This window comes from Cynocephalus volans, chromosome 1 (genome assembly GCF_027409185.1).
Source record: "Cynocephalus volans isolate mCynVol1 chromosome 1, mCynVol1.pri, whole genome shotgun sequence".
In the NCBI taxonomy this organism is placed as follows: Eukaryota; Metazoa; Chordata; class Mammalia; order Dermoptera; family Cynocephalidae; genus Cynocephalus; species Cynocephalus volans.
This window is the reverse complement of record NC_084460.1, coordinates 227,357,830-227,380,571: the sequence shown is the minus strand read 5'-3', so window position 1 is coordinate 227,380,571 and position 22,742 is coordinate 227,357,830. Positions and strand designations below refer to the sequence as shown.

At 38.5% G+C, this 22,742-nt stretch overlaps 1 protein-coding gene across 1 annotated transcript in view; it reads right to left on the bottom strand.

The window, feature by feature from the left end:
* The window catches only part of PKP4 (plakophilin 4), a 235,347-nt gene extending 215,407 nt beyond the window's left edge, over nucleotides 1-19,940 (bottom strand). Inside the window, exon 1 of the mRNA XM_063087760.1 lies at nucleotides 19,846-19,940. The gene's annotated coding sequence lies outside the window, so the exon portion shown is untranslated. The remainder of the gene's footprint in view (nucleotides 1-19,845) is intronic.
* Nucleotides 19,941-22,742: the final 2,802 nt, after the last annotated feature.

Genomic DNA, 22,742 nt, shown 5'->3' with positions numbered 1-22,742 from the left:
CCTGGCACCCTGGAAGGAAAGACTTTATGTAATGAATTACAGCAAAAATAACTGCACAAATTTTGACAATGTTAATTCATATATAAGAAACTTAGATATAACCAAACTAGCACTCAGACTCCTGGAATTTATGGTTGGTTAGCTTTGCAGGCTTGTTTTAGTGACTTCACTCACTTTGCAGTGAATCCAACTCCACTTTTCACAGGGCTGAATATTCTGTACCCCATTAATTCTATTACGGTTCAGTTTGACCGTGTCACTTAAGATTTCTTTTTTTTACAGTGGCTAGCTAGGTGGCATGGATAGGTCTTTTCTCCCCTCCAAGTTTAATTTTTAGATTTAAATAAAATAACCACATGACATGGTACTTCAAGCAACAAACTCGTTGAACTACATCAATAGAAGATAAATTCTGACACAAATTGCTCATTGCCACCTCACCAGTTTCTTCTATGTAACTTTTAGAGGCTAATGTTTTGTCAATAGTATCTTTAAGATTAGCTTCTCATATTTACTTGTTGACATCACAATATACCACCAGACCAATGCTTCACGTACTAACGCCAGCTATTTAACATGAAGAAGAAATATTTTCCTGGGTTAAACCATTTCATCAAAACAGTAAGTCCAAAAATAGAGAGGGCCATTTGAATGTTCTGATGACACAGTGAGAATGACTGATTTAGGGATCAACTACTTGATTCATCTTACACTGAACATTTCAATCATTCAGGAAAACTGTGTATGTTATACTGCCTTTTAGAAAATCATACATTTGGAATATGCAAAATTTTTTGGTTCCATTTTTTAAAAATACTTTTGAATGTCAAATCTGGGGCTAGAACAAGATTCCATAACACATGTGTATGTTGGGGGGGAGGGTATCAGTTCTTTCCTAAAGTTTAAAAATATATACAAGCTACAAAGAACAAAAAAGAATTTGTACAACCTAAAGTCTAAAATCAAATACAGAAATTAATCTATGAAATGACAGAAAAAGATGTTAACTCTCAAGAAGATCAGTATATTTTTGCAACCTGCGTAATATTTTTGGGATACTAACATGGTTTCTGCTTAAGGCTTCAGGCCAACACTAAGATCCCACTGTTTTTCAGCGTTTAGACTTAGACCTGTCGTAGAGACAGAATGATAAAAATGATATCAGTAGCACAGATCCCAAAGATGCCACACACCTATATTGTTTCCTGCCACTCAACCTAAAGTCACATCTCCCAAATAGTCACATCTCCATAGTAATCTAAGGCAAAGTAACCACTGGAGTAACAAGCTGAGTACATTAAGAAGTAAAAGGAGAGATGAAATTTGGTATTTGCCAAGGGGAGGACTCATCAGAAGCCTGGGAGACAGCCTGCAAAGACTGTTCCCACAGAACATGACCAGGCTGCAGACACACACAAACACAACCACTAAGGAAAACACACAAACACAACCACTAAGGAAAGCACCCAGGCCCCTTGAAGCAGGCATCTATATGAACCTGAGTGATTGTGTCTCCAGATCTCAGGTTCTCCACCTGTAAAAGAAAGGGACTGCATACAGTGATCTCTAACATCTTTCTTTGGTCTAAAAGCCTTTGATTCTGGGCCGGCCCACGGCTCACTTGGGAGAGTGCGGTGCTGATAACAGCAAGACCATGGGTTCAGATATCTATATAGTGATGGCCGGTTAGCTCAATTGGAGAGCGTGGTGCTGACAACACCAAGTCAAGGGTTATGATCCCGTTACCGGTCCTCTTTTAAAAATAAAAATATAAATAAAAGTCTTTGATTCTATAAGCTCTAACCTCATCAGCAGTGTTATTCTCAAATAAATGTGGTCATGATATTGTGGCTTAACTTTAATGCAGTCATAAATTAGAAAAGGAATTTCATTATGTGTAAAAGCAAGAAAATGTAAACAATGACCGTCCAGTTATAAGGGATGGATTAAAATCATGAAACATTTATGTAATGGAATTCTATATAAACATTTCAAATCTTTTAGAAGAGCCTTTAATGAGATAAGAATATGATTACTGATCCCAATTCTTTTAAATATATACATGCAGATGCTTAGAAAATAAAAACCTCCTGGAACCACTGACAACAAAATGCCAATTGTGGTCACCTCTGAAAGCAAGCAAAATATAGGCAGGTTTTAATTCCTTCTATTGCATTGAAAGATTTTTCTGCAAAAGCAGAATTACATTTCATAATCAGAAAATACTATTTTAAAAGTGAGATTTCCTAAATTTAAAATAACAGTTCTCTAAGACTAACACTATTTCATTTCAATTAAAATCTTCAGAGGATGAGCCCCCAACTCAAAAGTGCAGGAAAGGTATCATGTGATACCACAGCACATTTTTCCCTGTGCATGTGGATGATGATAACCAGTAATATAAATGTAAACCTTAAATCATATCTTTAAAATTCAGTTACTGAGATAGGATCACACGTGTACCTACAATACCCCAATGATTTCCTGATCACATCTAAAACAATTCAGTGCACCAGACATCTGAATGGAAAATAGCTGCTCTAATGTCCCAAGTTCTTTTCCCTTATTGCAATGGATCCTACTCTTTGGGGGGAGGGGAGAGGCAAAGAACCACTTGAAAATCTGATAAATACTATAACTCTTCTCAAAAAAAAAAAAAAAGGTCTGCGTATTTATATGAATAGTCCAAATATTTACATGAATTGTAAGTGAATGTCTGAATATTTATATGAATTGTAACTGTTTTGGGTTGGGATTCCCCCGGAATCAGACACCAAGATAAGAATCTGAGTGCAAGTAATTTACTTGGGGAGGGTAGATAAGTGACATAGAGAAGGGAGTCAATACAGGGTGCACAAGAGAGTAAGTTACTGCTGTGAATGAGACTAATTCTCACTGGGGACTTCTGGAAGCCTGTGGAAGACACACCTCAGAGATATCCCAACTAAGGGGTGCAGAGACTGGGCTATTGGGTCAGGGCTGCTCCTAGTGATAACCCCTGGGCACCCCCCATACACACAGCGGAAAATGTGTTGTGGTGTCACATGATCCCTTTCCTGAACTTTTGAATTGGGGGCTCATCCTCTGAAGATTTTAATTGAAATAAAACAGTGTTCATCTTAGAGAACTGCTATTTTAAATTTAGGAAATCTCAATTTTAAAATAGTTCTTTTCGACTATGAATGTAATCTATGCTTTTGCAGAAAAACCTTTCAATGTAGAGAAGCACAAAAGAAGAAAGTAAAACCCACCTACAGTTTACCTACATAAACTTCTCTCCCCAACATATGTGGCAGAGAAGTTTTCAAGCTAAAAATCCTAGGAGCTTGCAGTAGGAAGCTGATGGGTCACTACAAGTGCCATAGGATGTAGGCAGGGCACAGACAGAATATGTTGCTGGGTCTTTCATACCCATTAAGTAAGAAAATAAAATGCCCTTATCAGATTAAAATGCAAACTACAGCATCTACAAACACTGGACACACACTCTGTGCCAAGTACTCTGCTGGGTGCTGAAGATAAAGAAAAAATGAATGAAGTGAGTGTCATGATTTTTAATCCATAATTTAGTGGAGACAGAGCACATAGGTTATCAAAAAATTTAAAAAGCTCTAATAAAAGGATTTAAAAGGCGGGGCCAGGAATTCTTGGCATTTCAAGTGGAAAGATGAGCTTCTTCAAAGCAGCTGTAAATGTACATAACATTTCTTTCAGTAGAAAGGAGGAAAGAGCAGAGAACCCACCCTGATGACAACAAGGACAAAAAATACCACAAAATCTGCCAATTCACAATTTTCTTCAACCCATCAGGGAGTTGAAATCTTAATATAACTAACTAGCTTGAAATCTAAGGAAAGAGATGCAACTCCTGGTTGGACTTGCTTACCTACGGCAGATGATGCTGGTGAGAAGAACTGAATTAAAAGTGTTTAGCAAACTGGTAAAGGCTGAATGTGGGCAAGCAAGAGAATATAGAACCTTGTAAGGCCACTGACTGGAGGTGAATTCACACCCACTTGAAGGCTCTTCCACATGAACCTCCGCAGATGTTAATAAAAAAGACTGGCCAGAGTCCTGAGAAGGCCTCCCACTAAGTGCAGGCTTGGGGGAGGGGAACAGCTGCCAGAATGGGAAAGGCAAGAAATCCTGCCTGGATTCCTCTCTTCCATCATTACTATGGAACAAAAGCCTTAAACTGCTGAGGCAAGGGCAAAAACCCCTGTCCTCCTTTGTGCACTTGTGAAAACCCATTGCAAGTGGGAATTTCTGTTATTATGGCTAAGTCATCCCATTTTATGAACACTCTAAGTTAAAAACAGCATGCCTGTTACAAACACAGCTTCAAGACTCTGGTCCCACCCTTCAGCCAAGCCAACAGCCTCAACAAACACTATGGAGTCACCATGGTTAGAGGACTCTCTCAAGGGCCTTTGAGGTGAAGGAGAGAGAAGAATCATTGCCTGAGACAGGGCTTTGGTGGAAAAAAACAATTTAAGATAGAGAAGACTTGAGCATGATAATGGATGGAGTGAGGAAAGCCAAAGAACAGAATTAACAGAAATTAGGGAGTAAGGAAGATGGGTTACAAATCACTTAGCATGAATTTTCTTCTGAATGTTATTACATCAGTGTAGATGCTTAGGCATGCAAGTTTAATTTTTGTTTAAAATGGGGGGGACTCCTACATGAATAGATTCTTGGATTAAATTTAGTATCCGATTTAATTTTTACAGTCAACAACAATTAAATTGTCTGCTCGTATTTTCTGGATCATGAGATCTATTCACACTGAAATGTCTAACATTTTGCTCATTGTCAAAAAAAGCCTTCAAGTGCTGACATGAAGGATTGTGCTTTATTTCAAATTGTGCACATCACTGCAGTAACAGAGACTCATCACACATATGAGAGAAGACATACTGTAAGTAAGATTCATCTCTTCTTCTAGTTGATTTGACATAAGCAGTAGCATCTAACCTAAATATCAATGAATGCCTGTTTTAATACTTCTCCAATCTTATTCATAGTTACAAAATCAGGGTAGTTTCTTCTATTAACTGCCATTTACTGAACTAAGCATTATTTCAAAGAAAAGAACGTCATTGAAAAGTAATTCCTTTTTTAGATACCCCATTAAACTTAACAAAGACATTTAAACACTTTTGATTACTGAAAAGTTAAACATGCCTAAATTATTCAATCTCATTCTACAAGTAGCCGAAATTTAAATATATTTTATCAAATAGTTTCTAAAAAGCATAGAGTAGAAATATATTCAACTCTTTTTCTTCTCCAAAAAGTGCTAAGCTCATCACAAAACTGAAAATTAAAATGAATCACTGGAGAGATATTGGTCAAAGGATATATACAATTAGGAGGAATAAGTTCAAGAGATATATTGCACAGCACGGGGACCACAGTTAATGAGGATATAGTGTATACTTGAAAAATGCAAAGACAGTGGATATTAAGTGTTATCACCACAAAACGATAACTATGTGAGGTAATGAATGCACTTGTTAATTAGCTAGATTTAACCATTCCACAGTGTATATATACTTCAAAACATCATGTTGTACACAATAAATAATTTTATCTGCCAATTAAAAAATAAAATGAATCAAAAAAAGTAGAATAAAAAACTATCTTCAGGATGACCCTATCAGTTTTAATGTCTTTACAGCCAAATTGAATCAGACAGAGAAAGGGAAAGGACCTGCACACTCATTTCAACCTATACTTTTCCTATGAGAAGGGCCGATCACCTAATTTTTTTAAAGCAGTGAAAAAGAAGAAAACTGTAGTACAGATTTCTGTTATATGTTTAAGGTCACAAACATGAAATGTTAAAATATATCCAGTAAAAGCAATTAAAATTGTATCTTAGCATATTTTTTTGCTTTGAAGCTAGTTTACAAAAATTTTAAAATCAAATAAAATTTGTGTAACTTATAAGGTCAGCATTAGAAGAAAAAAATAAGAGGGGAAAGACTGCTTTGAATTTTCTGTGGTTATGAAGCAAGGCGATACTATACATACTCAATGAAATATATTTCTCACACAGATTACCTTACTCTGTATACCAAAATTTCTATGTGTACCAGTTTTTCATTTTAATTTCTGAAGCAAAACTATGAATCAAAGATGTTCAGAACAATTGTTTTCCTTCTTTCATCCCCAGAATCACAGACAAGCTTTAACAGGAGTCAATAGGACAAGTACTCTCCTGCCTTTTATACCTTTGCTGCCCCTACAGGTCAGCTCACAGACAGAGTGGAAGAAAGTGAAAGATTTTGGTAGACTTGGAGAAAGACAATCAAGTCTTTCTGTAATCAGTAATGACATTCTGGGATCTCTGAGGCTCACTTGCTATTATAATATCACTTCTAAGACATTGTAAAACCAAGAACATTAGAAACAAAGAGACTAGGCCATGTTCATTTCTGCATCCCTCTCTGCACCTAGCACTGAGCCTCACAAATCAATGGCTACTGACCAGAATTCCCTGAATTCCTTTGAAAGTGTCAAAAGATAAGCCCAGCAGAAATGTAAATGAAAAAAAACCTTAATGAGATTTTAATTGAAGGTATAAGAATAATATCACACATTCTTGTATCAAATGCTTTCCACACTTTATTAATCAAATATTTACTATTTGTTCTCCACCTCCAGTTCCTGGCACAGACTTTCTAAAACCCACATAACCTTCTGAGTGACAGAAGTGACAGGAGCATCTTTTGCTATAATCTTTGGTCTTAGTCCCTGGTTCCTGATACAAGAGTTTCTAAGACCCTTGAAATCTCCAGAGTAATAACAGTGTCGTTTTGCATGTAGATAGTGTCAGAATTAAATTGTAGGACACCCAATTGGTGCCTGGAGAGTTGAAGATGCTTAATGTGAGGGAAAACCCCACACATCTGTTATCAGAAGTGATGTGAGTGTAGAAAAACATTTTTTCCCCTTTTACTGATAAACAACTTTGTTTCAGTACGGAGGACTGAACCACAAATTGAATTTACAGTATATTTTAATACCCTTTAAGAATTACCAACTCTTTTTATCCCTCACTGTGACTCTCTTAATTATAATTTCTTTGTGAAATGAAGGTAGCATACCACCTATTTTACAGAGTTATTGGAAGGATTAAATGAATATTAACATAAATGCTCTGGAACTGTAAAACTGTTATATTGCTTCTGAACACACCTACAACTTTATTCTTGTACTTATAACTGGCTCCAGCTACTCTCTACGCCAATATAACTCCAATAAAACTTTCTATAGTGATGAAAATATTCTATATCTGTCTATTACTATAGCCACTTGTCATATATGGCTATTCACCATTTAAAATCTGGCTAGTATAAATAATGAACTGAATTTTTAATTTAAATATTTAAGTAGCCCATGAGACCCATGGCTACCATACCAAACATCACAACTCTGCAGCTTCAGAAATCTTTTGTTAAAACAAAATTTCAAGAAATAAAATTTTATTTGTTTTCTTAGCCATAAGTTTTAGTCTTTTCAATATGGGACGGTACTATATAAAAACAAAAGACAGCAATTTAGAGAAGTAAAACCCCATTTAATACAGCTTATTTGGCAAATGAGGTCTCCAAATAATCTGAATGACATATACCAAAGACTGGCACATAATAGGTGCTACTGAATGAAAGAAGGAAAAATGAGAGACCAACTTTTGAGTACATCTCAACATGCCTGAACTAGGAGTTGACCTTGCCTTCCAACACCACCAATAGACAATCTCTACTTCTTGAGTGACCTCAACATGAAATGTGTCACTTGGGATAGAAAATGTAGAATATGGGGACCCTTCTCTTTCTTGAGAAAACCTACTTAAAGAAAACAGGCAAGAGAAAAGTTAACCTGAAGAAATTAAAAATCCAATACAACAACAGAAAACCATCATGTGGAGTTTATCATCAAAAGCGAGAGAACAAGTAAAGACATTTGGAAAAGGAGAGATCACTATGGGCCAGAGTGGTCCGAGAAGGCCATACACAGGAGGAAGGATTTGAACTACATCTTGGAGGACTGTGAAGGTTTAAACAGAGAGTGTGGGAAGGCAGGAAACAGTGAGCAGAGCCTAGTTTTGCTGATGTTCAGGAAGAAAAGTAATTAGGGTTTGATTGTGAAGGGCCTTAAATAGTAGTAGGCTAAGGAATTTGAATGTGATCCTGCAGGGTAAACAATGGGGAGTCACAGGAGGTTAGAGGAGAGAAAGACAACTAAGGTTATAAACAAAGTAATTACTCATTCACTCAAAGCAAGGATCTAGTGCTTACTCTATGTCAGGAATATTGCTAGGTGAGAGAATTACAATGATGGCCATGACATAGTTCTAAACTGGGCAGAGTTCACAACATAGCTGTAGAAAGACACACAGAAACAACTCAAACACAATGTAACAAGTGATCATAATAGAGTTACATGTACAAAGTACTGAGAAGCACAGGCCAGAAGGTTTAAATCTGGAGTGGAGCAGAAACGGCCAGGGAAGGTTTCACTAAGGAGGAATCATTGAGTTAGATCTTGAAGAAAAACAAGACGAAGAAGGACATACTAGGTACCTACAGAAATGCTTAGGAAATACACGACTCGTTGGGAAGATCATATTTCTGTGAAATTGAAGGACACTGAGATTAATATCATTGAAATACAGAAAAAGGATCAAGTCCTTAAAAGCACAGTATTAAAAAGAATATTATTGTATAGCTGTATTTTAGGATCAATTGTAGAGTCAACATTTATCTTCTCAACTATAATTTCAGAAGACTGAAGTATTGATAATCAAAATATTAGAATGAACATAAGTAATACAGAACAAATCATGATAACATTTCAACATTTTTCTCTGGCAGAAGGTGCATACAATAATCATGTAAAATGGGGGGGGTGTGATGAGGAGGGAATGAGAAAATCATGCTTTAGAACATGTCTTTTCTTCTAGGGAAGAAAGAAGAGTTCTTGCATTTAAAAGTATCAGGTATGTCATGTTGACTTCAACATGACAACTGGATTGATTCCAGTCACACATGAGGATACTATCTTTATTTTACATCTCCACTTTGCCTATTAGCATGATCCATAATAAACATTTTTTTTTGGCAAAATATTACCTATGATCATATATAGGTGAAATTCTGAAAGAGCCATGTTAACAATTACATTTTAAAATATAGTATTGTTATAGGACATTAAATATATCTACTACCTAAAATAAAATTATAACAAAACCAAACTAACCCTAAAGTAACTTCATGAATTCCACTTAAAATCAATGCTGGGGTCTTGCTAAAACTAAGGTAAACTCATGGGAAGTGACATTTGTAAAACACTCAGTAAAAAAAGATAAAAGACTTCATTTTATAAATTTTTGTAATTTATCAAAGCTATAAATCTAATTTTTAAAAACTTTTAATTCACCAACACATCAATAATAATGGTTGAATTACTGAGGTCTCATTTAATGCAGTGCATAATTTAAAAAGAAAGCTTTAAAAATTATAATTTAATGCAGCAATTACATTCCTGGGCATTTCCCCAAAAGAAATACATACTTATGCTAACATAAAACCTGTACATACACATTAATTATCAGCAGATCTATGTGAAATAGCTATGAGTTAGAAGCAATAGGACAAACTGTGGTACAACCATACTATGGAATACTACTATTTGATAAAACACAACAGGCTACTGATACATGCGGCAACCTGTATGATTCTAAAGAATTATACCAACTGAAAAAAAAATCTAAAATTACATTCTTTATGATTCAATTTATATAATACTCTTAAAATGACAAAATTACAGAAATGGAAAACAATTAATGGTTTCCAGAGATTAAGGAAGGGGTGAGAGTAGGAAAAATCTGGGGTTATGACTGTAAAAGGGCAACCTGAGGGTAGTGATAGTAATGTTCCCTATATTGATTGTGTCAATGTCAATATCCTGGTTGTGTCCTTGTAACATAGTTTTGCAAGATTTTACCATTGGGAGAAACTAGGCAAAGGGTACACAGGATCTCTCTGTATTATTTCTTACAACTGAATGGGAATTCACAATCATCTGACAATAAAAAGTTTAATTTAAAAAAATTTTTAATTCATTCAAATTTTATCAGAGCAATTACATGAGGTTGGAAAAGAGACCACCAAAATGTACAGGAATATTTCTATTTACACTATTAAAACCAAGCAAAGATTAAGTGTACACATTAGGTCAAAGCAAGCTATAATATTTCCCATTTTATTATTCTTAATATTTATGCAATCTTATAGTACTAATGATCCTCTTAGCATTTGAGTAACATTTTTCCTTCAAAAGACTTCATGTACTTTAAATTACATCTACTTTTTCTTCAACTCTTCAGCTGAGTATATAAAAGGTATTACTAATTCACAAAAGGCAAGAATACAGATAGTTTGCTCAATGTCACACCTTCGAAATCTGGCCAGGTTTAGTCTTGGTGCTTGATGACTGCCTATTAATAGTTTGATAAAGAGCATTATGTAAACTCATCTCATTATGGTGATAATCCAGGCAATTAAGGTTAAAAGGAATATGAATTAATCCCTTTAAAATCTTCTAACTAATGATTTTTTTACTAAGAAATTTGAGATAATGAATTATTATCAAGCAAGTCATATTACAAAGGCAATTTTTTAAAAAGGCAAAATGAGGTTTATTCCATTGAAACATGCACAGTAAATGGTATTGAGGGTCTCAGACCAGTTTATAAAAGGACAAAGGATGAATAGTAGACAAAGAGAAGATTATCCAAGAGTAGTAGATGAAGGTATTCCAAAACTGGAATTCAAAACTCACTAATTCATTTAAGGTTCTAGAACCACTAGGGGTCAAAATTAAGTCATACAGAAAGACAAAGTCCCTGCTGTTAAACAGATTAGAGGAGAATGAAGACCATTTACCCGTGGAACTGAAACATTCATTACACCATAGGATGATGGATTTCTGGATTGTTACTTCTATGAAAAATTGTATTCAGAGTTCTGAACAATATTTTGGAAGATTGACACATGCCCATATACTATCTGAAGATTTCAGACTGACATTTATTTTTCATGACAACAGTCTGAGTTAGACATTTAACTGCTGACTTGTTTATCACAGGTCTCAAAATAACAGCAATTCTTGTGAAAGTCCACTTGGGTTTTCTGATTCCTTATTCAGCCTTTTTAAAAACTGACTTTGCAGCTTATTCAGTCATTGACAAATTGACAATAAGTGGAAAATTCCCATCAGTGCATCAATCTGAGATTCAAGGTAAGATTCAATGAGACCATTTATTCTAGCAGATGTCACAAGAGATTTTCAAAACATTCTGTTTATTCATAACAATGGAAGGGAATATTTTCAACAATAAGTTTGGACTTAGAAAGGCAGATAAATTACATAAAGAAGAGAAAAACACAAAACACAATAAACCAAATTACTGCTGTATAAATATAAGAACTTACTATAATAGCAAGTCTTAAGGCATAAACTATGGTTCCTCATAAATAATGCATTTTCATTATGATTATTTTACATAGGCTATATAGTAAAATGTTTCAAGAGATACAAACAAAATAATCAATTTCATGATTAAAACCTGTTTTGAAACCACTATCTTATCATTAGTAGAGAGAACCTTTTCAGAAGCAAGCTTTTTCCAAAGACAGCCATGATGTGTCTATCTAGGTTTGGGTAATTTATCAAGTAACAAACACCTAACCAAGTAGGAGTATAAGCTAAAATTTAGTCATTTCACAGCTTATCCTTAATACTTACGGAACACTTTTACGTGTTTATTTATATACCAAAGTTTCTAGGGCAATCTTCTCCAGTTCATATGTTGTATCTTTCCCAACCAGATTGTAAAATTTGCCATAGAGTCCTTAAAGACCGAGACTCCCATTACTGAATTCAGCACAGACTGTAAAACTCCCTGAGGGAAGTCATCTTTTTGGCTATGAGGCCTAGCACAGAGTCTGATATTGAGCAGAAAACTAATGAATGTTGGTTGAAATGAACCAATGAATGTTGGTTGAAATGAAATGAAATGAATGCAACATTTTAAATAACAGGTATCTGAAACAGAACAATACCTCCCACATTAGGGCTCCAATAAATATCTAAATCACTAATTGTCTACAGCTTCCTCTCTTGCTCCCTTGCTGGTACTCAGAACTCTTAGAATCAGTCCAGGTTTCTCACTCAGTCCTGGGTACAGGTGTCAGAAAACACAATCCACCTCACTGCAAAGTGGTTATCACTGATTTCCATTTTGCATGAGTGTTCACAACTCTCGTGAAGGTATGGCAACTGAAGAACCTATTTAAGTGTTTCTTTTTATCATGACACTGAGAATTTATTTAACATTGCATACCTTAGTAGCATAATTGAGTCTTCCCTTTGTAAACAACATGCTTATTGCATTAGCAAAGAGAAACTACCAGCCAGAATATTTTAAAACTACTGTTTTTGTATGTCTGCATATTAAAGTTCTATAGGGATTTTTTTCCCCTTTGTGGGGGAGAGCAGAATCTAGGAGAAACTCTCTTCACTAAATTTTTTAATTACTTTTTATATAACAGCACAAATCCAAGTTAAAAAAAAAAAAATCATCCTGTTGAAATCTGCCACAATTTCTGAATACTGGAAGATTGCCTACAGATAAAAATTAGAGTTGAATGAAAAGTACCTATATTCTATGAGATATGGATCAGTGAGTTCCTATGAACATAGGTATTCACAGTAAATATGCTTTCAGAGGAACAACTCTGTCTCAGTTGTTTAATTTATTTGAGGACAAATCAAACCATCTGAGGAAATGAGAAGTGGGTCTTGCTCATTTTAACAAGACTAGTCTCCTCTGACCACCACCCTAAATCCCCTCCTGTTTCTATCCAACTTCTGGAAAATTTAGTCGCCATCAGGGGGGAAGCCTCCAATGTTCACAAAGAATTGGATGTTAAAAAATGAGTCCCAGAGGGTAGGGCTGTGACACACTGTGAGATGTGCAGCAACCATAAGAGCTCACTGCTCAGCTCCTGCTGACTGGTGACCTGAGGAGCCCCAAGGATCCTCACTCCTTGAGTACTTCACACCACTATCATACAACAGATATGGAGCACTGCCTCAGCCAGTAAGATGTCACATGTTGGTCTGGCTGCAACATTTATATTTTCGGGAGGTGAGAATTTCAGCTATACAACTTCAATTTTCTTCCCTTATCCCAGAGGGTAAATTGTAATAAATCCTTGACAAGACAGTACATTCTTGCTAAGGAAAAAATGTAATAGAAAGAATTCTTGATGTTCTAAGAGTCATGAAATATGAGTATTAGAAGGATTCTAGAGAGCATCTAGTCCAACTCCCTCATTTTATAGTTAAGAAAACTAAAGCCTGGAGGAGTTAACATACTTGCTCATGGGACCCACACCTGCCTAGTGGCAAAGCCAGGACTAATACTAGAGCCTCTTGAGATCTATTATACCACTGTGTGTTGCTTTACATCAAGTATCATCCAAACCTCCTTTTTCTTCTCTAGCCTTTTTTACTTTGGCAGTTCCCGCCAGTTTCAAATATTCACTTTTTTTAAAAAAATGTGTTAATTTCAGATAGAAATAGTCATTTAAAGAGTTAAATTACAAGCTGCATTTGGGCAAATGGTAAGTGTTAAATGATTAACACTTTCTAATACTTTCGTGTAATGACTAGCAATGACTTGGTATAAAATGACTACTACCTCGTAACGCAATAGTTGTACACATATTTAAAAGGTATGTTTTACATTTTGCAAGTGTTTCTCTTCTGTCTCCTGTAATAGTATCACTCTTTGCCTTTTAAACTTAACAGTTTCTGAATAGTATGTTAACCTAAACCTCCTACACTTGTTGGCTGGTGGTGTTAAATGTCTCTATGTATTGCCTACCAGAGGAAGCTACAACTTCTCTATTTAAAAAGGCCCTTAATTATTTTGTTGGATTCTCTTCCTTACAATCTCTTGCAAATTCTCAAGCTCATAATAATTTTTCTTCAATAGTTGATTTCTTCCCTGAACTATCCTGTTTAAACCCATCATCATTTTGACTAAGCTCACAGAAAGAAAGCCAATAATTTGCCTGGCATATAGTACATACTGCAGAAAGCATCATAAAGCACCACAATGTAAGAATAAAAATAATGATTTAAACGTATTAAGTGCTGGCCCTGAGCCAGGTCCTGCTGTGAGTGCTTTACATCTATTAACTCATGTAATCCTCACAACCATAAGAGATGTGTACTTTTATCATTCCATTTTACAGATGAGCGAAATGAGATCCAGAAAGATTATATAACTTGGGAAGTCACACAGCCAGCAAGTTGCAGTGCCAGAATTGAACCCTGACAATAGGGTTGCTAACCACGACACTCACTGCCTTAACGACACTTCTCATAAGCCTCAGTCAGTGTGAAGGTGAGATTTCAAGGATTTCCTTGGCCTAAACTACCACAGTTAATCTTGGCCTGGGGTGGGGATAGAGAGCAAGCCCTTGAAAACATATGCTTTATCCCTTCCCCTCACTTTCCAAAATGATATTGTTTTAAAAACAAACAAACAAAACCACAAAGCTATCTAAGATGAACATAAAGGAGGTTCAAAAATCTCAAAAGAGAAATTCAACTTCCTTGTTGCTATAATTTGGGGCACAAGGGGGAACAGGACTAATTACGTATACGCATGCTTAGGAACCCCCCCCCCCCCCTTAAAAAGACACCAAAAACTTCGGAAACTTTGAGCTGAAAGTAACTTAGATAAATGTAATCCAGTCCTTGCATTTTTAAAAGAAGGAAGCTATCCCCCAAATGTTAAATGGTTTGTGAAGGTAATAAGGTTCAGGGCAGATCTCCTAATTTCTGGTTTAGAGTGCTCTTCACCTCCATCATGTTTTCAACTTAAGAAAAAAAAAAAAAAGAAAATGGACCAGAATTTCCACCATGTATCTAGTGTTTCAAAAGTCTACTTGGAAATGGATTGTGGGTTTCTATGAGAAACCGCATTCCATGTTCCAGGCCAGACCCCAAAAGCCTATACAGCTGATAGTCCCAATTCAACTACACATTTTACCTTTCATATATAATATCATTTTAAAGACAAAACTCACACTCACTTTAAATTCAACCTGGAACACTAGACACCAGTCTGTATATCATATATGTAAGTGTTGTCAGGTCCCTGAAAAGAGGCTTTCTTTGCCTCTCCAAGCAGATAGATGTGGTGGTAGTAGTAGTGTTGGGGATGGGGGTGGGTCCAGATTAGGGAAGAGCAGGATTAACACCCTTGGATATTTGCAACTCATTAAATTTATACTTAATACAAAGGATAACTATAGAAGTCAAACATGCCATGGATGTCAAAGGAAGGTTACTGGTTCCTTTGGCCCCCTCCCTCACCACCTTTCATTGTGAGTTCTGGACTTTGTGAGGGCTGTATCACTCAATATCTGCCTACCGGGAGTGGCACTCACCCAATCACTAAGCATTATTCGGTTTATAAAAAATAAGTCACAATGACATGACTCAAATAATTCAGACACTTTCATATTTTAATTTATATATTTTACAGTATTAAAAGTTTACAATCCAATCCCTAATGACATTTTATCATCTGCAACAAATCATTATATATGAGTCATAATAAACCATAATGCTATCAAGACTATGAATAAAATGATCAGCAATGTAGTAAACATTTATTGGTACACCAAATGAAAGTAAATCTAAATAATAAAAACAAAGAACAAGAAATATCTGCACCATTTCTATGTTTAACTGAAGAGACCATCATGTAACATCCCCAGTTTAGTAATGGTCACACAGCCTCCAAAAGATTAAGATAATTCCATTGAATTATTAAAGTAACACTGTGAGAAACAGGTGAACATTATTCAAATTTTCAACTGAAACAGCAAGCACATGAACTATTGCTCTTGGCAACTTAGGGCCTGATCCCCTTACCCTCAAGGAACCCTGTTATTTCTTTCCACTGGGCATCAAACTGACTGGCTGACTGCCATCATTACTTCCCGGCAGAATGAGTATGTGAAGCCTTATATCCAACATATCTTAAGTTTTACTTCCCCTCTCTCTCTGCAGCTATTCATATTCAACGGTTTGGCCATGAAATGGTTACTTAACTCTCCAAACATACCTACTCCACTGGTGCTATGTTTCAGATTCTTCTTCCCTCTTCAGTGCAGGAAGGGCACTACAGAACCACTTAAATTGAATGAGTAATTAATGACCTCCCAGTACACTGAAAGTGTGAAGGCAACTTCCCAAAGTGACATACAATTCCATGGATATTTATACCCTAGACTAACCCTATAACAACTGCGACTTTATCTTCCAATTGAGAATGAAGATATAATGTCTGTTTTAGAATTAAGCAAGGTAGGGAGTTACCTCTTGACTGAAATAGAAAAAAATCCAAAAAAAAATAGATTATAGAGTATTCTCAAAACATCTTAATATCTTAAAGGAGTTGAGTAAGGTTCTGGACTTACCAGGTGGTTGACATCATCCAGGGTATGAAAATATTCTATTAAACCAATCCCTGGTTAACACCATGGAAATTATTCAGTTCAAAATTGACAATAATTGAATTAAAAAAATAATTTAAATGAATTTCAAAATTTTATGTTAAATATACTTTGTCAATTTGTATCAATCAGAAAAGAAAAAAATTGCAATTCTGAATTAATCTAAATACTCAAGCTCATATAATTGCTAAATTAAACTGAATTTGATAATAGTTTCTTTAAATTCATATTATGTCAGAACTCTTCACAGAATTAGATTTGTACATGCTTTTTTTTTTTTTTTTTCTGGTTGAATACCAGCTGCTTCTACTTTCCTCTTTCCTTCTCTTATGCTTTCCATCCACTAATTCTGCTCTCTTATCTTCCTCCAAAAACAGCATAGGTAAGAATTAAGATAATCAGATACTTAGTTTCCCCAACTTAGACTTTACAGTGTAACATATAAGACACCAAATGCAGCACCCTCTCCTTACATAACAGTAGGGGGTGGGGAAAGTATGTACTTTGTATGTTATTTTCAATTGTGAAGGCTAGCCAATTTTAAAAACTTCCTTTCTCCAAGTATCTGTAACAAATGGAATGTATTTCTAATTGAAAGCCTACTTGTACCTGAAGCAAGTAGAACTGTGCACAGCCAATCATGCACATATATAATTTATATAACTGAACAGGTTTTTCAATTTCGAATGCAGCAGAGAAACTAAATTTGCTTTTATTTTCTAATCCTGACATAAAATAAGATAAACAGGCGTTAAACTCTGCTGTAATATGATATTGTTACATAATAAAAGTTTCCTGTTGGCATTTACAATCACCTCCCAATATCCTCCACAGTGTTACTGGGCACAAATTAAACCTTTAGAAGGTTCAGTGATTATGGACATAACCTGATAAACAATTTAGCAATAAAAAAAATCCACCACCTTTCCTAGTGCAAAATATTTTTTCCTATTTTTCCTTTTCGTTGGGTCCTTAACTAAAAGCTCTCATCTTACACTTTTCAATGCCCTTGATCCACACAAAGTGGGTGTTGGAAGACAGCTGATTGGCTGGACAACAGACTTGTTATTTTACTGAGTCTGATACAAAATAACGAAACGCAGAGAGGCTTAAACTCCAAAGCAAACTGTGTCAAATAAAAGCACACATAGTATGCTTTTAACATCCAGAAATACTTTTTTTCGGACTCTGTTCTCATTTCCATGTTGCCATTTTCCATAACTGTTTCACAGGCATCAGAAATGAATATACTTCTGTAGCAATATACTGCATTCAAAAAGAGACGCATTCCTCTACTTTCCCTTTTAAAATAAAAAGAATCTAAGCCCAATTCTACAGAAGCATCTTCTGTCAAAATTTTGCTTTTCTGCATTAAGTAAAATAAAATTTGACCCAAGCTGCATACTAACCGTTATTGATTTTACACATGAATAATTACCATTTTTCAAAAGTTGTAGGGCTGAATTTATTTACTTTTTTTCAGTGAAACTCAGTAACAGAGAAAGAACTTCGACCTCCACTAATAAATTACATCTTGAAATATACATGATTGTGGTGTCACTGTGTTACTTCCAATGGTAACTGACACGCCCTGAATTTAACTGTACCAGACAGTTCTATCTGTCCCATCGCTGACCAAACACTGCTTCTCTGTTTCTATTCATTATGTATTATACGAGGTCTAAACACAGCCCAGTACGACGGGGGAAAATTACAGTTCTTATGACGGCAAAGTGATGCATTCAAGATCTCTCTTGCAATACATCCAATACATCCCGTCCATGAGCTTTGTTTGCTTTTTTCTTTTTCTTTTTGATAGACCTAAGATATGTTTGCTGCAAACTGATTACTCTAAGAACCTTCGGCCCCCTGTTCTTGCAGGTTTTCAGAAAACCCTAGTAAACCAGCCACTATCCAAACCCTGCAAACCAAACTTGCAAAGCGCCTTGAGCAATGATCAATAACCTTGGCTACACCGCCATCAGTCCCACAAATTCAGTCCTGGATACCAATGCAGCAAAACCCAGACGAAAGGCTAAGTGGAGTCTAAAAGAACTACCGCGCTTCTCCTCCGCCACCGTCTGCCGCATGGTGGGAAACAGTGGGAGGAGAGGGGTGGAAGGAGGCTCACCAGCTCCGAAGATGCTCCGGTGACCTCTGGCTGCGCGGTGAGAGCTGGGCCGGAAAGGCGCTAGTGCAGCCGCGGCTGGCCGTGCGGACTCTGCCCCTGGTGCATTCCTCGCATTCCTGCACAATCTGTCGCCAGCCCAGGAGTCGGCAGAGCGCGTCCCCCTGGACACACACACCTGACTATTGCTGCGCCCCAGCGGCCACGGCCGCCGCGGCGCCTCCACCGCCCGCGTTCCCGGTTTGTCGCACTCAACCAACACGCAGCCAAATCCCGGCCCCGCCGCTCGCCCCCTCACTTCCAGGCTAGGGGGAAAGGGGAGAGGGCCGGCAGCCCCCAGCGGTCCGCAGGGCCACCCGATCCGCCGGGGGGGGGGGGGGGGGCGCCGCAGCTCCGCTTCAACTCCCCGCAGGGAGAGGAGGAAGCGGCGGCGCAGGAGGGCAGCGGGAGGCTCGGGGCTGAGAGCAGGAGGGCGGGGTGGGGCGTGAAGACACGCCGCGAGGAGAGAAGGGCGCCCCAGACCGAGGTGGTGGGCAGGGGCGGCAAGAGTGCGGGACCGAGAGAGCAAACGCAAAGCGGTGCGCGCAGCAGGGCCGTGGGAGGAAGGGAGAGCGCCAGGACGCGCGGTCTGGGGCGGAGGACGGACTGCCCCGAGGGCTGGGCAAGGCAGGCGCCCCGGGGAGTCGGGGGCGCGGGGCGGCGTGCCAGGCGGGCGGGAGCGGGGAAGCCGCCCGGCAGACGTCCGGGCGGGTTCGGCACCGCGCTCAAGTCGGGGCAAGGGGCTCTGCCTCCCCAGAGCCCCACGTGGGGAGGGGTCGTGCGCGGCGAGGAGGGGAGACCGGGTGAGAGTCAACGCCGGGAAAAGCAAATGGAGGGTGAAACTTGTGCTCCTGCCGGGGGGAGGGGAGCAGGCAGGCGAGTGCGGGCAGGAGCACGAGGCGGGGCGGGACGGCGAGGCGGCCGCGAGCTCGCGGTGGGGACGAGTAACGGGAGGGAGGCGCCCGTCCCCCGACGGCAGGTCCCGGCTGCGGCGCGTCGGGGCGAGGGCCGGGGGCTCGTGGCCAGGAGTCTCCGCGACCTCCCGCGAGCCCGCACACTTACTTTCCAGCTCAGGCAGCGGCCGTCGTCGCTCCAGGGATCAGGGACATCGGCACCGAGGAGTCGCCGCTGCGGCCCCGAAAAAATTAAAAAAGTGCCGCGACCGAGCGGCTGCCCGCCCCTCCCTCCCCCACCCGCCCCCTCCCCCGGAGCGGCTCTCCCACCACCCCCGGCGGCGGCGGTGGCCAACTTGCTCCTCTACCCCGTGCCCATGGTGCCGCCTCCGCGGCCGGCGTCGACGCGGACTCAGCCCCGGAGCCCCCTCTACTGCCCAGAGGCCGCCGCCGCCACCCGCCCAGCCTCCAGCCCGCCTGCCCGGTCAGCCCCGGGCTCCCGGGAACGTCAGCACGCCGCCGTCTCCGGACCTGCTCCTCTGCAGTCCCATTGGTTGGAAGAAGAAGGCTATCCCTCCCTATTGGCCCGGCCCTCATATTGAACGGGCCAATGAGAACTGCGGTTTCAGGTTGCCATAGAGACCGATGCTGTTAAGAGCGAGAGGGCCTGGAGAAGGTGGGGAGTGGGGATGAAGGTGTTTCTGGCCTCTGGCGCGGGTGGGCGTGGGGGAAAGAAGTACAGGGGGATTCCCGGGGCTGGCTCTGAAATCTGGGGCAGGTTTTGCTTTGCCTTTCTGTTAATCTCAACTGTGCATGGTAGGGTTTTCCCTGGCGTCAAAGGCAACAGCAGCTGAGCCAGCCCCTAGACGTATTCTTGACGGTGAGAGCCCAGGAGTGGGCGGTTCATTTTTCCTGCGTCTGGCGAGCCCGAGACTATGCCCTTTGACCTTTGACAAGTGTACAGCTTCTGCTTCTTCAGGTGAGTTTGCACCCCATCCTTTAAATCGCTGCTTCCTCCTGACACCACAGAGCCACCTGAATTCTACTTTTATTTGTTCTTTCCAACCACTCCTCCTTCCCTGGGGCGGATCTTAGCTCAGATTTTGGGGTCTTCAAACATAAAAGCCATTCCTAAAGGAGACTCAAGGAAGATTTCCTTTGGATGGTATTTTGATAAGAAAACAGACTGATAGATTGTGTGTGATGGATGCTGAAGAGTCAACACATAAGATAGTGTGTTCTCCCCAGCAAATCTCTAATCTCTCCATTGATGGATATTCATTAAACACCCCCGTGTGTGCATTCTGCACTCTGAGCTTGAAAGGTGTGTGCTCTTTCCCCTACGGTTAGGAGCTGGAGGTTAAAATCTTTCATGCCTTCTGGTGATTTCACAAGAGAATGAAGGAAATAGATTACAGTTGATGAATTTTGTTTTCTATTTTCCAATTTACCTCTAAGTCTGATAAATAAACGGAGCCTTGGAATCAGTACACACAAAAATATTGAGCTTTAATAATGCGTCCTCTATTTTTATTTAAAGTCACTTTGTGCTGGTTTGTCAATACTGATTGTTTTTTTCAATAACTTTCATCTTTAGATACCACCTATTAAAGTGGGGCTTCGTGAATATATTAGGCCTTTAAATGTGATATTGCTATAGCATATGGCCATTGATATTCTTAGGTTCCTTCTTTTGGTTATTTTGCCATTTTTATAGTAATCTCTTTAATAAGAATTCTGTGTTTATGTTACTGCCCCTCAAATTGGAGGGACCATATTGTGTGAAAAAGCTGATTGGATTTTGGAAATTACAAATATTTTGTTGAGAGAAACAGATTAATGTGTGTGTAAGCTACATATGTCTAACTACTGTTCTGAATTTTAAGTTGGGTGATATGCTTCATTATTGGTTTTTTATCTTACTGCAATTGAAAGATACAAAAAATCTAACCTAAGATAAGAAATGTTAATATGGTACGTTGATTGGAAAAACATCTCTCCACAATTTGCAGTAAAATTTGAACTTAGTTGACAATCCTGTGTGAGTTGTACTGTGGAACAAAACAGGTGACCATATGAATGTTCCCCCTAAATATTTTCAGAATTGGGAAAGGACCAGCAGGGGCCGGGAAGTGCTGTCACACTATGAAAAGAAGCTGCTTTTGACTTCTTCTAGTTTCTTGTGTGTGTTTGTTTATGGGAGAATAGAAAAAGTAAAATTCAAATTTTTATAAATAAGATACACTTTTAATGTACTGACAAGATATCAATGATTTGGTATTTAAAAAATTCAAGTAACATTGAATGAATAGAAGATATGTCTAATAAAAAGAAACAAAATGGGTATTTTCCTTTTTCTTGCCTTAGGCTAGCATGAAAAAAAAATTTTTTTTTTTACTCCAACAATCTTTTCTGAATTGTGTTTTCTTAGATCACATGTTTGAGTATTTTAATGTATATTTCGTGTTTGTAATGATTAAAGTGTTACTAAGATCCACCATGAGTGATGTCCCCTGAAATAAGTTTTCACTCAACATTAATGTTTTCTTTGTTGTTATATTTAGTTGAAAGGTTTCTTTTGAATTTGCTCCTGTACTACTAAGCTTTGCTGATAAGGTTAAGAAATCACTTCATTCCACTAAAAGTTCATGCAATCTAGACGTGGCTGGGTCTTCATTGATTCTCTAAATTCCTTTCCTCATCAGTAGGATAGCTATCCAGAGCACCTTTCCAAAGGTGCAATCTCCGCCACTTCTCCCAAACCTGTCCTGTTTCTTTCTGCTCTTCTCAAGCCCCTACTGTACTTCATCTTCCTCCAATTCTGCAATGATGTTGCCTCATACTTGACTGAGTGATTCACCATGAGGTTCCTCAACTTAAGGTTCTCAAAACTCAGTATCAATTTTCACACATCTTCATTTCTCACTTCCATTAATACTGGCTGAGAGGGGATGTCAATGCTTTTCCTTTAAGGTCATACTCAATTTGTGCCTCTGAATATGGGCCATCCTCTCTCCACTAGGATTTCGCTCTAGTGATTATAATTACTCTGTTAAATTATGCATT